This window comes from Chamaea fasciata, unplaced genomic scaffold, assembly GCF_029207755.1.
Source record: "Chamaea fasciata isolate MVZ Bird 193981 ecotype frontalis unplaced genomic scaffold, bChaFas1.0.hap1 SCAF_2, whole genome shotgun sequence".
NCBI classification, from domain to species: domain Eukaryota; kingdom Metazoa; phylum Chordata; class Aves; order Passeriformes; family Sylviidae; genus Chamaea; species Chamaea fasciata.
In genome coordinates, this window is record NW_027094087.1 from 93,100,358 (window position 1) to 93,115,413 (window position 15,056).

The 15,056-nt window shown below is 37.7% G+C and overlaps 1 long non-coding RNA gene across 1 annotated transcript; it reads right to left on the reverse strand.

Moving 5' to 3' along the window:
- Positions 1-8,160: 8,160 nt before the first annotated feature.
- Positions 8,161-10,377, reverse strand: LOC136286069 (uncharacterized). The gene is made up of 3 exons (XR_010719726.1): positions 10,364-10,377; positions 10,118-10,207; positions 8,161-8,218 (listed from the first exon to the last, which is right to left on the reverse strand). It is a non-coding gene; the product is annotated as an uncharacterized lncRNA (long non-coding RNA).
- Between the last annotated feature and the right edge of the window lie 4,679 nt (positions 10,378-15,056).

A 15,056-nucleotide genomic window follows, 5' to 3' on the forward strand; every position in this document is an offset into this window, starting at 1 on the left:
ATGCAAATTGGTCATTAAAAGATGACATTCACCCTTCAGTGATTTAAAAGGAATGAAAATGCAAGAATTTGGGGGAAAAAAAAAACAAAGGTAGGACAAAACCCAGTAAATTGCTCTTCTTATGCTTTTGAAATTTCAGTATTTTCGAGATACAATAATTTTGCACAGAAAAATAAAGCCAGCCTCACTGATATATAAGTTGTTTCTATAAAATACATGATAAATGATTCAAACATACACGTATGGTTTTCCTGATAAGTTAAATTTCTCATGCTGAAACTCACTGGATATCTTCACTCTGTGGAGCCTCAGTTCTGCTTTGTCTGATGACAGAGTAGGGTTCAATAAGTTGCATTCCACTGTCATTAGTTAAACATAGGATAACGACAATTTATTTGTAAAATATGTGAACCTTCAGAAAAGTCAAAAGTTTTTAATTCCTGTCCATGTAGCCAGTATAACATGCCATTTTGTAATCTGTGAAGGCTAAGAATTCTCTTGTATTTTACTCTAATTTCATCTTCTCAGGCATCTATGTGCGTTTGCATGTGTCTTTAAGAAGGTCAGAACGCAAGGCTGCCAGGTGTTTCATTTTAATTGATTAGCAGTTGAAGAGAAATAAAGAATCACAGTGCAGAGATTCATCCAGGCAGCCCACCAGGTGAATGCAAATTGAATATATTGTGAAGTATGGATGAATTTACATGCTGCTCCTTGAGGAGGGACAGTATTGTGTAGCATTCCTCCTAGCTGGAATGGGAATACATGCCTCTATCCCGAATTAATAATGTACCATGTGGTAGCGGAGCCTTTGGTTAGTGTGGTAATAAAAAGAAGCTTAATTGGAAATTCTTTTGAGAACTTGCATGTACTGTACATTATTAGCCTGAGGTAGGTCGTTCTCACCCCCATTAATTTTCTGACTGATAGAACACATACATATTCTCCAATCTCTGTAAGTAGAATATAACAGGTGTTGTTTTTTTTTTTTTTTTTTTTTTTCTCCCTTCTATCTTCCTCAATATCCTTCCAATGTTTCTTGCTGCAGTAAAACAAGCTGATGTAACAATTTAGTATGTATTGCTCAAAGCTACTTCCATTGTCTTCGGACAGGTTGGCTGCCAGCTCAAATGGATTTGTTGAAACAACATGCTTTTACCAGGCTACACTAGCTTCTTCTCTTAGCAACAAGGAGTTCTGACATTAGCAAGCTTATTTTGGAAAGCTCTGCTCTGCTCAGTGTGGGATCAGAGCACCCCAAGGGCTTGAAGTCAAACTTTGTAACTTGTAGTTTAATCAATAAGCCGCAGGAACATCCTAGAGACAAAGCAGAAAATATTGGCTTTAAAAAATAAATAAATCTGAGAATATGGTAAATAATTGCTTACGGTAACAATGAAGATGCCATAATGGCTCAAATATCCAGTTTGCTATTGATTTACACTGACACATTAAAATCAAAATAGTATTAAATAGGCTAATGACATTGAGAAGCCTGTAGCTGAAATTAAGCAGTTTATGTTAAAAAATGAGTAGGATATTCTGGTTAAAAAAAATAAATATAGAAGTTGTAGAAAATTAATTGATTAAAAAAAAACCCCCAAAAACAAAAACAAAACCAGAAATAAAACAAAACAAAAATAGAAAACCTTATCTTGCCACTTTACTGGCCCCCTTTTTCCCCCTGAGAATAAAGTGAACAATGTTTTATTTGCAAAAATGTTTACAGGACAGATAAGGCTAGAAATGCAGATGGATATTCCTGAGAATTCTCAGCCTGGGAAATCTTCCAAGGACTTTCCAAGCTTATTCTGTGGGTCTCAGGCAAGTGGAGGAGCATTTAGCTATGAAAGGATAGAGGAGAGAATAGATCTTAATAATACAGTAATACTACCCACTTCAGTGTTATTTGAGTACGAATATTCACACACCTAACTTTAGGTACTTGTCTCAAGTGTTGTGCTGAGCTAGAGGCTGAGGAGAGCCTTGAGGAGCTGAGAACTGTCAGGTTGTATGTGAAGAAAAACTCTCCTACTCAGTGTCTGACAGTGTGTGTTGTCTGCACCTCCACAACCAGTCTCAGTGTTAGTAATGACTGCCCATCAGGATAGGTGTCCCTTGGGCCAGGCTTTGATCACTCTTAGAAGAAAATTGCACTTCAGTTCCCATTGACTTCAGTAGGGCTGGAGAGCACTGAGTGTTTTAAAGGCCTCAACCCATGTAGTACTAGTGTAAGAGGTGATTCCCAAGAATTGCAAAGAAGTCATCATTCTTTGGGAAAAGGAGTTTGACACAATGAAATGTTGCCTCTGGTGTGCCATCAGATGTGTTTCCCTTTTATCTCCTGAGTGTGACTCCGTTAGCATCAGCACTTGAGGGAGAGCAGACTTGATAAACACTTGAGGACTCTATACTCAGAGTATTGCTATGGAGCAGTGACTGACTGCAAACAAAGCAAATTCAAAGAGAAAACCCCTCTGAGCTCAGCTTTTTAAAGTAATCCTTTTAAGATTTAGTGTTACTTCTGTATTACTCATTTTCTTTTTTAAATATGTAAGGGTGTAGTTCCAAGAAGGTTATTTTATAATAAAATACGCAGGTATTTCCAGGACTTTTAATGTGAACTACTGCATAAACCTACAGCTCCAGCTGCTGGCAGATTTTCTTGGTTTTTCTCAGCCATAAGTGATAAAAGAACTCTAAGAAAAACATCTTTTTCCATGTAGAAAAAATTAATATATTAGTAATAGTGATAAATATTCATAGTTCTTCCTAAATCCACACGTTTAGAGACCTTCCAATCCCCTTTTCAAGGCCAGCCTTGCATTGTGTAACAAATAGATACACAGGATACATTACTAACACGGCACAAATCACAGGGTAGGTGGATACACTGTGTCACAATGCTGATATGTGTATATGTATATGTATATGTATGATTTATCTAGATGTTATTATACTCTCCTGGTCTGTCTTTGTGCCTGACTGTCAAGAGATATTAGTGGATTGTAGGTTTCAAACTAAAAGATAAAATGAAGGTTCTAATTTAGGTAGAACTCACTGCTTTTATTGTGTCTTGACAAAATAAAAATACAAAGAAATTCTTGCATATGACAAGACTGCACTCAAGCCATGTGTACAAATGATAAACCAAGCCCACAACTAAATTATGGAAGTTGTTAAAGGTAACAAGGGAAGTGACAAGGAGTGAAATGCCTTCCTTGAGGAATAAATAAATAAATCAACATGTAATACAACAGGATCATGCAATTATCTTTTTTTTCAGCTAGGTTCTGGAGTATACTACTGAGTACACAGTGATTGCCTAGTGGGTCTGACAACATGAAAGATAAGGATTTTTCTCTCTCTCTCTCTCTTTTTTTCTTTTTTTTTTAAGGATCATATTTGGGAGACTGATTAAATCAATGTCTTTTCTAACTGAACTTCTCTGAGCCTCTAATGCCACAAAATCCCTAGGAAACCTGCTGATGAAATAGTGTCTCTAGAAACTCATCCACAAAAGGAAAACCTCAAACCCCCCCAAAACCAATCAAACAGTCAAATAAATCATCCTGCCCCCCTCAGATAATGCTACTTCTTCAAGCTGTGGTTTCATATTACCTATGTGCTATGAGCACTCATTGATCCAGAAAACAAACTGCAGTTGTTTTCCTCTCAGATTTCTTTTTAGCTAGCTGCAGATGGGTCTAGACCTCTGCAGAAGCACAGCCTGGGGCAGCCAGGTATTGTAGGACTCCACTGTGAGGTCAAAGGACTCACACCCTTCTGATGACTTGCATGACAGGATAATGAGATCTAATGAAATTTCCTTTTTTCTGATTTTGTGGAGTATTAGTCTCACAATTTTCAAATATTATCCAGATTAAAATATGTAATGAAGGACAATAAATTTAACTTGAAAGATTAGGGAATATCAGAATTACCTCAGCTTGAGTAAGGTTCTTTTAACCCTATCAGCCGCTTGTGGTATGACTTGGTTTTAATTACATGATCACACGCTATTTTTCAACAGTAACCGTACCTCATTTAGTTAATAGGTCATCTCTGTTCCAAGAATGGTTCCAGCTTGTGTAGTTAAAGATGCTCATAGCTTACACGTGGAACCACAGTTCCTCATACCTTAGTCCTCCACATGTAAATTAGGTATAATAATAGAATGCTGTCTCACTGGTATGTTGTGAAAATAACTTAATTGGTGTTTGTGCATCACTTGGTGAGTGCAGCAGGCCACAGGAAAGCCCAGGAGGTAAGTAATAATTTTGTATCTAGAGAAAACCTTGAGTCACATGCATTATACAGGGTGTGGGACACATTTTGGACAATGACTAACAAACAAGATGTGGAAAGAGAACAGATCAACAGTGCCATCAGATATCACATGTAGGCTGCACTTGATTTAGGCAGGTTAAGTGCATCCTGGATCATCTTGAAAGGTAAAGGAGAGGAAGGATTAGAAGCACAAGAACTAACACAGTTCAGTCTGCACACTGAAGAGGTTATTTACTGGTGGGAAAAGAAAAGAGTATGTGGCCTGGGATATAGAAACTGCAGTGTAATCCAAGGGTTGCACAGGATACATTACTTTGTTATTCTCTAGCTTCCGAGTGCTAGAGTTTGTAACCTAACCACACTCCTCTGAACACACATATCTATCTTTTTATGTATTTAGTTAGATTCCATCTACTCAAAGAAAAATTCTGACTGCTCTAGATTCTTCTCTGGCAGTCCTTAAACCGACATTCATGAAACAATGAATTCATTCTACCGATAACTCACAGCATTCAAGATCTGTATCATGATCCATCCCTGCTAACGGAAACTTATCTGGTCTTGCAGCAGCCCTGGTAATTGCTCAGCTAAGTCTTTAGCCAATCATGCTGATGAGATGGCTGATGAAAGAAAGCCTCTGCAAAAATGAAAAGCCCTACAAAAGATTAGGCGGTCAAACTGAGATATCTTTTTGATCATAACTGGCAGGATGGTTTCAGATGAGTCTCATTTTTAGGGAGTTCAGGACTGTAGAAAACAAAACAAATCCCTAAATATCCAATTGTTTTTTTTTTTTAAGAAGGCCAGAGACAAAGCCAAGTTCTGTATCAAAAAATACTGTAAAATTCCCATAATAAAATATGACAAAGAAAGCAGTTAAATTTTTCACCACTTTTAGGTATCAGTTTACATATCAGTTGAAAAGAAAACCTAGCCCAGCAGTCCAAATGAAGTTTTATAGAAAAAAAAATCACAGTTCTCAATCTAGAATTGTAAAGTATATATAAAATTACATCTGTAAATTCTGTATTGTAAGGAAACTGGCCAAACCTTAATGATATTTTGGTTAAGAGAGCATACTCCTGCAGCTAGTACTTAATCTGATAATAGCTGGAAATTAGAACAAAGAAAAATCACTGCAAATTTCAACAACTTCATAGAAAAAGATAGGGTAATTGGCTCAAAACAAGCTGTAGGAGAGAGGATAAAGCCTCAGTATGTTTAAAAGCACTATCAATTTCATCTTAGTTCTCCCTGTGTTTTTATGTAACATTATTTATCTACATTTAATCCTATTAATGCTTAAAATGCCTAAAATGACTATCTAAAAGGTCATCTTATTTCATCCCTTCACCATATTCTTACCCAAATCTGTAGTGAATTCTATGCTCTGCATATTTCTCACACAGAATCACAGCTAAAAAAGCTGCTTAGAAATGAAAGTCTTAGATGACCTTTGCTACCTGCTATTAAAGGTGCTTTGAAAATTTTTTGTAGCAATTCTGAATGCCATGAACATGAGTTACGATGCTGCAAGTGGCTGGAGTAGGTTCAGAGTACAGTATTTTATTGTATCAGAGCCTACATCAACTCCATCAAGCTGCTTTGTTGTCAAAGGAGCAAATTCTGTATTTCACAACTCTATATGACTTCAAGAACTTGTGCAGGATCTATATGACTTGACCCTGAACTTGTGCAGGATCTTGTGTTCCAGCTGGATCCCTACAAGCTTAGAGGGCCTGATGGGATTCATCCAAGAATCCTCACAGAGCTGGCTGATGTCATCACAAAACCTCTCCTGAAGGTTTCTGAACTGTCTTGGGAATCTGGAGAGGTCTCAGCTACTGGAAAGTGGTTGTTCTGACTTTCAGGATAGGCAAGAAGGATGGCCCTGGGAACTACAGGCCTGTCAGTGTCACTTTAGTGCTGGGTAAAAGCACAGAAAAGATTATTCTGAGAAATATTGAAAAACACCTGGAGGACAACACAGCCACCAGTCATAGCCAACATGGATTCATGAGAGGAAAGTCCTGCTTGTCAAACCTGATTTCCTTCTACAACAGCGTAACCTACCTGGCTGATCAAGGGAAGCCAGTAGGTGTAATCTTTTTGGACTTCAGCAAAGCTTTGAAAACTGTCTCATACTGGACTCAATGATCCTGATGGGTCCCTTCCAAGTCAGCCTTTTCTATGATTCTATGAACCTGTACAAAAGGAACCACTTAGCAGTAACTGGAATGAAATGCTCTCAAAAGCTCAGTTAAAGCAGGGAGGTTGGACTGGCTTTCCACATGGCTGGTTATGAAGCAGCCTTAGCTTGTTAGTTCTTCTGGGTATATCAAATGTGTTTCTGTATTTTTCCTGACAATTTGTGAGTGTTTCTTGTTCTCAACAGTAGAAAGCTTAAGAGAAGAGAGCATTTGTAACATGATACAGCGATCCTCTACCTCTGATAACATTTTGCTCTCTGTTGCCAAAAGGATTGTTTTGAAAGTGAATTTTTGCAGTGAGTAGAAGTGACATTCTCCAAAAGCACCAGATGCAAGAAATGCTTCTTAAAAATAGAATGGTGAAAAAATTAAGAAAACAAAACCCCCCACATTTAGCAATATAAGCAAAACTTTATAACTTTTTAAAAAATATGTTACTATTCTCTGAAAAAATTTCAAGAAAGTTTTCTAGTGAAGATTGCCCTGAAGCAATACATTTAATTGAAAACTATAGAAATATTTTGCAGACGTACTCATAAAGTTTCTATTTCCGGATGAGTGAAACTGAGTGAAAAAAATCATAGGGTTTGTTTGTTTAAAAATAAATTTTCTCATGCATCAATTGACTAATATCGTTCATCCATTTCTATCAAAAAGTTATTGAATATACTGGGATAGAGTGTTGACATGGAGCTAAGAAGCATTGCTTAAAACCCTACTACCTCCTGCAAGTCAAGCAAGCAACACAAAGCTGATAGAACATTTTCTTTGTTGAAAGAGCAAACAAAAATTAAAATAAGTATTTTCAGTTAGCACAGATTTTATTTTTTCCTGAAATCTTTAAAAATAATTTTTTTAAAAATAAATGAAATAACAAAAATTAAATGCAGAAATGTTTCACTTGTAGATTCTCACAATTGCTCACTACTTCTGCATTAGTCCCAAATCTGTGAGTAATCATTTCAATCAGTCCAAATCCATCCTTCTGGGCTATTTCCTTTTTTCTTTTTCCTTTTTCTTTTTCCTTTTTCTATTTTTCTTTTTTTTTTCTTTCTTCTTTTTTTTCTTTCTTTTTTTTTCTTTTGTAATTTTTACTTTATCTTTTTTCTATTTTTCTATTTTTCTTTTTCTTTTCCTTTTTCTTTTTTCTTTTCTCTTTTTTCTTTTCTCTTTTTTTCCTTTTATTTTCTTATTTTCTTCCCTTTTTAAAATAAATTAAATGAAACATTTGTAACAAAGCACAGAGTTTCAAACAGTGCTTCCATGCACAGACGACTGTTAAATTCTTCCCCAGTTGAGTGGCCAGTGAGGATTCAGGCTGTGCATGTCGGCCCCCTGCACTCATTTTTCTGAAATAAGTGAAGCAGCAAGTCTCTGCTCCAAAACTGTGTTGACAGCATGTGCTGGAAGAGGATCTGTTTTGATGTGTGAGATCTGAGTGGTTCAAAAAGCCAAGCAGTTGTCAGACATGCAGGAAGAGGAAGAAGGGGACCCAGTAAATGACCTGGTATTGGATGAAGATCACCATGTTTCTTTCAGGGGAATTTTCATCTGCTGACTATGAAAGGGGGTTTGCTACAGTGGTTTCTCCTTTTGAGGAACTTGTCACTCAGGAATGGGGAAATGGCATTGCACTGGCTGTTCAGTACAATAGCAAGGACCCTGCTCCTGTGTAGCTGTGGTAGGATCTGCCGAGCTGGAGAGCACTGAGCAACAGTCTGTAAAGATAATGGAGAGCACAGAAGAGCCCTATGATCCCATTACAGCTTTCCATTCCTTGCACCAGGGTACTTACCAGCCAGCACACCTCTTTTGCTGAGAGCCAAGACTGAACTTATTTTGCTCTTTCAGCTGGCATGGACACACTTCCTTGGAATAATTTAAGCCACTTGAATACCAAGTGTATCATCTGGCTGAATATTTCATTATAGCCCCACCCAAGTTACACAACTCTGAATATAACCTTTTGTTTTGCAAGGAGAACTACCACTGACTGAATTGCCTGGAGTTTCACAACAAGGACTTTATATTTGCATCATTTTCCCCATAATCCATCCTGCATAATCAGGAACTCTAGTCTTGTCACAGTAAATATGGCAATGCTTTTGTTCCATCAAACCCTCTTACCAGCTAAACAAATCAGTATACAGTTTTTAATAAATTTGAAGAACATGGGAATTTTGACTTGCCTTTATGGTGTTGAAATCAATGTAACACATATGTAGCTATTTCTTAAAATCATGTTTATTTCTTTTGTAGTCTAATTGCAAGTTTGTCCTGCATCAACAGGAATTTGTAAAGGAAAAACTGACTTTTTTCTTCATTTTGGAGAACCATTGCTGCTGTCCCCAGATGAAAATTACTTTCTCCAGGGAATTAATTATCAAAATAATCTTCAATATCCTTCCTTGATTCACTCGTACTGCACAACTATTACAGAGAAATATCTGCTGATGTCAATGTATGGTTTTATTGTTTGCTCAGCCAAGAGTTTGAGGCAATTCTGAAGTATAGATGATGCCTTTATTTTGGTAACAAAGTACAATAGTGTTTTGCCCACAAATACAAAAGTAAGAAAAGTGAGGGAGGTGTTTTGGGTGTTGGGTGGTGTGGTGGTGATGACAGGTGCTGAAAGGAATAGCACCATAAAGGGTTGAGACTGGGAAAGCTATCTGAACTACATGGCATAATATAAAAATTGTGTAATGGTAGAGAAATACTAAAATATTAATGAAGAGTTTCTGAAAGCCACCAATCTTTTTATGTTATTGCTTCTTTGTACATAGTTATTTCTTTGGTTTTGATACCAGAATGTAAGTCAATGGGGCTGCAGAGTGACTAATTGAGGCTATAGCATCCTTCTTGTTGTCAGTTAAATATTTTGTCTATAAGAAGTCAAGAAAACAACTTCTGTCAACACATAAATAGACTAATAATCTATCCATTTTTATACTACAGGGGTTTTCTTAAAATCCAATTATTTAGGTCAGCATGATGTAGACAGTGGTATGAGTAAAATGAAAATAGATTTGAATCTGCCGTTTGATATCCCGAGTCAAGAAATGTGACAAAACTACTTGTGAGTCATAAGTTGTGTAAGCAAGCAAAACAGTTGACACATCCTTCTCCTGATTGATTATAGGAGAGGTATTTGCTGTTCTGGTAACTAGAGTACAACATTAACATATTGGGCAGCAGATTTAACACAAACAAAGGAAGTAGTTTTTCTTTTGACAGATAATTAACTGATAGAACTTAGTGACACAGGACGTTGTGAAGTCCAGAAACAGCTTAAAAAGAGTCAGAAAATTTTGCTAAAAATAGATCATCAGTGACTGTTTAATAACATAGCACACACACATTCCTTGAACAGCTGGCTGCTGAAAAATAAGTGTAGAAAGTGGCAGAGTGTCAGATTGTACTTTCCGTGGTTTAATATCTTTAATATTGTGACATATGCTAATCTGTGGAAAAATGATTCTGGGCTAGGTGGATTTTTGGTCTGACACAGTCTCGTGAATAATTTTTGTGCTCCTGTTGAGAAATGAGAGTTATGAGCTGAAGTATTTTGCCAGCCTCCTTGGTGTTGGATTTAGGAGGATTTGGTGTCTTCCTACCTCTAAAAGCAGCTTGATGAGTAATTGGTAGATGTTTTTCATCTTTGTATCTCAGCTTCTCTATATCTTCTGAGCAAAGAGAATGCTGACCTGCAATTAGAGATCTTCTAGTTAAAAACACCTGCAATCCCCCCAGCCCCAATTTTTGTTACTACATTAGTGTTAACTGTTTGCAGTAAAGTATTCAACTTTTGGTAAAATTCATGCTTGTCTAGAAAACTAATTTATTTTGAGCTTTAAACCCACCTTGCATTCACAAATACTTCTTTTTAGCGGCCACACTGAATTGCTCGGACCACAGTAGAAACGTGGATCGTAAAGGCACCCAGGCGTCTCTATTTGCTGTAATCTGGTCGAGTTTTGCCTTATCCGTGAGTTTTCTTGTCGCTTTTCTGGGAAGTGTTATCCATCGCGACATGACGTCACAGAGCCAGGGGAGCCGGCGCTGTCGGGCTGGGTTCGCGGTCCGCGCCGGGAAGGTCGGAGCAGCAGCGTCCTCTGCTGGTACCGGGCTCCGGCTCCTGGCGCACAGCCGGGAAAACCTGCACCGGGGACTCCCTCCGTAAAGATGGGTGCGTTCGCTTCCCTGGATTCCTCTGCTCTGTCTGTTATAGAAATGGGGAATCATATGTCCTTTTCCCTCACTTAAAATAGAGCTGGATTTCTGTGCCCAGTTGGGCTTCACGGGCTTCTTCTGGGTTACATCACTGCTGCACACTCGAGGTTTATCTGCTTTTCTGTAGGAAGAGTAGGAGACGGAAGCACCAAACATCAAAGAAATAAGCACTGTGAGACTGAATTAGAGAGCACTGCTATCTTTTTCTAGGAGTCTTTTGGAAATTATATGAAAATATTTTCCCACATTAAAAGAAAATAAAACAGCATAGGAATGTGTCCGAGAGGTTGTCTGTATAATATCAAACACTTTGGATTTGAATGAAGGTTTCCCCAAATGAATAGGGGCCCAACTGAAGCAGAGATAAAGCTCTTTAAAATCCTAAAGAAATTATTGAATTAAAAATGTGAATTGAAAGTACACAGTAAACCTTGCAAGTGCCATGTTTTTTTAGCAATTAGTTAAGGAGTGGTTTGTGAGTTGCAGAGGTTAAAACCAGTGAAGTGTGGTGTAACTTAGGATTTCAGAAACCCAGTTCTATTTTGAGCACACTTTGTATCTCTTAGTATCAGAGAAAAGGTCACCCTGCCATGTCCATGGTAAGAGCCCCAAGAAGGGCTCAAGAACTAGTGTCACCTCAGAAGGGTTTTTTTACTATCATGATAGAGCAGTTTGTTTTGCAGGAAGAGTAAGTGTCAACCACGACAGCCAGGAGAAGAGAGGGGAAGAGGGAATCAAGATTAAAGACTTAAAAATGAGTTCTCTCAGTCTTTGCAGAGATGCTTCTCCTGTGGTGTCCAGAGGCCAGACCTGCAGCTGGAATGAGGAATGAAGATAAATGGTGTGGCTGAAGAGGAAACTATTAAATGGAAAAGGAGTAGAAATTTGCGACATGAAAAGTGAGGGATCAATGGCTTAAAATGGCTTTTAAGCAGCCTTTATTTGTGACAAAGTACCAGATCTTATAAGGGACGAACTGAGATGTTGTCAAAAAGCCTTTTCTTGGGGACTGACAGAGATACTGAATCCCCACGGCTTCTACTGACTTTGGTAGGACCTTTGCCTTTGGTATCTGAAAATCAGTTAAAAACCATATTCTTAGTCCCAAAATATCTTGAGAAGAGGAAATAAATTCTGTAAAACTGAAGATTCATAAAAAAGTGGTAAATATAGGTTTTTAAAATCTGACTCCAAAAAATTATGTTTAGACTAGGCATGAATATAATTTATTAGCACTGTGGAAAAGACAAAAAACCCCAAAGACATCACATATAATGGATAGTGAGTCTGACATAAACAGCAGGAGTTAGACAAGTGTTAAAGGAGGAAAGTCTGAGTGTTGCAAAAATTCTTAAGGAGGCAGACAGATATGGTTTGATATTAGAACTATACATACTATTGTGTGAAGGCAAGAAAAAAATGCATCAAGAAAAGCAAGTTAAGTAGAAACACAAGCACTAAATAAGGTTCAGAAAATATCACAAAAAAATTACAAAATAATTCACACTTGGGATTGTTACAGCCTGTCCAGGAAAAAAAAAAAAATCAAAACCAAACACAGCAACTTATCAACCAAAAAAAAAACCCCAAAGCAAAAAAAGAAATTCCAGCCACCCAACCAAACAGGCAACCAACCAAAAATCCTAATACATTATAAAAACACGGCAAATGGTTTTAGAATTTAAGTTAGTGGGGAAGAAAAAAAGATAACAGGATTATCTAAATAATGTTTTTAGCATTTGCGTTTTCTGAAATCTCTCTTGGAGTGCATTTGTTCTTCCAGTTTCTTCTGGAAAATAATTTCAGATAATTGTACTAGTCTAATTTCTAAAAAAAGACTTTTAGGATTGCTAGTAACATGGCTGTTGGAGTTGGATTGGATTGGATTGTTCTATCTAAATGCAGTTTCTGAAAATAATGCATTGAAAGGAAGGAACATATATTTCCAATTCTGATAGCTATCTTATTCTAAACCCATTAAAAAACTTTCAGCAAATTTTGATACAACACCTGAGGGAACTGTGTCTGGAATGCTTCATTTACCTTTGGAAGGATGTTCCAAAGCTGGGAAGGAGAGAACTTCAGCCTGGGACACCTTTTTCATCTTGATTATGTGTTTAATATAAAATCCCCAAAATGTCACAGTGTTTCATAGAATAGATGGCTGGTTATTTATCTCCACTAAGCTACAGATCATTTATCATGAGCCATAAATTTTGTCTCTCTCTTTTAATAAATATGAGCTTCAAAGATTCAGAATTATGTATGATTTTCAGACTCACTGTGTCCAGTGACTTGGCAATAGAAGTTTTGCCATTTCTTTCTGCAGAGGGTTTTATTTTTGTAGCAGATGGGAACAGAATGGAGCATCCTGACACAGCACACAGCTGCACAGCTCAGTAAAGTGCCCCTGCTGTCGGGAGAGCTGTGACTTGCCAGAGTTTCTGTATATCTGGGTCACCCTAGAGAGAAATGCTCTGGGTGTTTCAGGCATGATCTATGAAACGTCTTTCCACTCTTGAAGCAATTCTCCAGCTTAGATAGCATAGTGCTGTTGTCAATGGGGCTGATGTAAGGGAAAGGTAAATACATTCTGGGAAGGGCAACTTTATTGGGCTAGTAGCACAATCCATAGAGTAAGTCATCTCAGAGGCTGGAAGCAAACAGAGATGTTAATTTAAACATATTTGTTTATGTTGAGTGCTCTGGGGGCCCCTGGCCATAATGTAAAGAGCCTAAGTACCATCCACAGCCTTTCAGCAGTTGCAATGGTAAGGCCAAATGAATTCATCTAAAGCAGTTGTCAAATGTCCCATCCTGCCCCCAACATTATTGCCATTTCAAAGGTTTTGCCTCTTGAGTTTATTATATCTATTTTTGCCACCATAGATTATTATTCAGTATGAAAGCTTAGTATTACTGACACACAAGGCCATCTGCTGAAAGAAGTATCAGGGACATGGAATTTTTCTCCTGGGATAGTTACATAAAAGATGGTAAGTGACAAAATAATTTAGCAATTCTTATGCTCATGGGACATAACTCTTTGTATCTGAAAACATCAGGATTGTTCATCTACAGAATATAGGAAAGGGCACAAGGAAGTTTTAAAGGAGACCTTCAGATGTTCTGTACATAGATACAAAGGACCAAAAGGTTTGAATCTCTTAAATTTTCCTGTGTCAGGGAATTTTCCTGATAGCCAAGAAACTTGTGATTCCTGTATCATTGCCAGGACTCCTCCCAGCCCATACCAGCTGCTCAAGGTAAGCATCTTAAGGAGATACCAGAAGCAGCTTCTTATAATGTCATTGCTCAGACAACAAGCACTCTCATTTATGCAAATTTAAAGGTTTAAGCTATCAGCAGGAAACATAGAATAGTTGAGTAACAAGTACATGGAGCTCATGTAGTACCCAGCTGATTCATGGCCATCTTCTACTAAGACTGAAATAAAAGATCATGGCCATCAGTGAGCTCTGTGGCCTGGGTCTTAAGAGATTTAGAGCTTGAACCTTTGTCTGTGCTGTCTGTCCATCTTGTGCCGTCATGAATTTTGGTCAGTTTTGAAGAAAGGAGTGTTCAGGTGCCTTTACCAATCCATAATTTTTTATTTGATCTGGTGAGTGGGGGTGGGAAACCCTACATTTTGTAAACAAAAGCTCTTATCTGAGGTTATTACCATTCTGAGCCTATGTCAAGCCTGTTGGAGTGGAACAGACACTTGTCCCTTTTATTCCCCCATATCTCTTTTGCTGTTTCTTGGCTAGACTCCAAAAAGAAAAAGACAGTTAGAGCAATATGTTTTTCCAAGAGCTGTTACTTGAAGGGAGAAGATAATATTAATTATCCTGAGCAGTATCGTGAGTTCCCTAAGGGAGGTTGCAGAAACGTTAGCAAGGAGTTGATGCTCCCAGGAAAGACCTGTGCAGTGTAGCTTGCTCGGTGTGAGACAACGAAAAAAGGCTCCAGTTACTGGCTACAGGTTAAACCCACACTCTGCCCTGGGACAAATGCACGCCTGCCAGAAATTAAATATAATTAATAATTCTTCGATTGTTTTAAAGACATTTAGACAGAGTGGTGACCTGTTTTCACTCCTCTGTCCTGAACAATGTGAACTGATGAAAATGATGATGGTGATGATGTCAGGGTCTCTTTAAACAAAAAGTACTGTTTAACAGGTCATCCAGGAGACCTGAGTTCAAGTTCCTCCCTTTTTTAGGCTGTTGTTTACACATCGAAAATATCAATGGTTGTTTGATCTGCCGGATACATTATTATATTTATTATATATATACATTGCTTCAAAGAGCTGTTTTC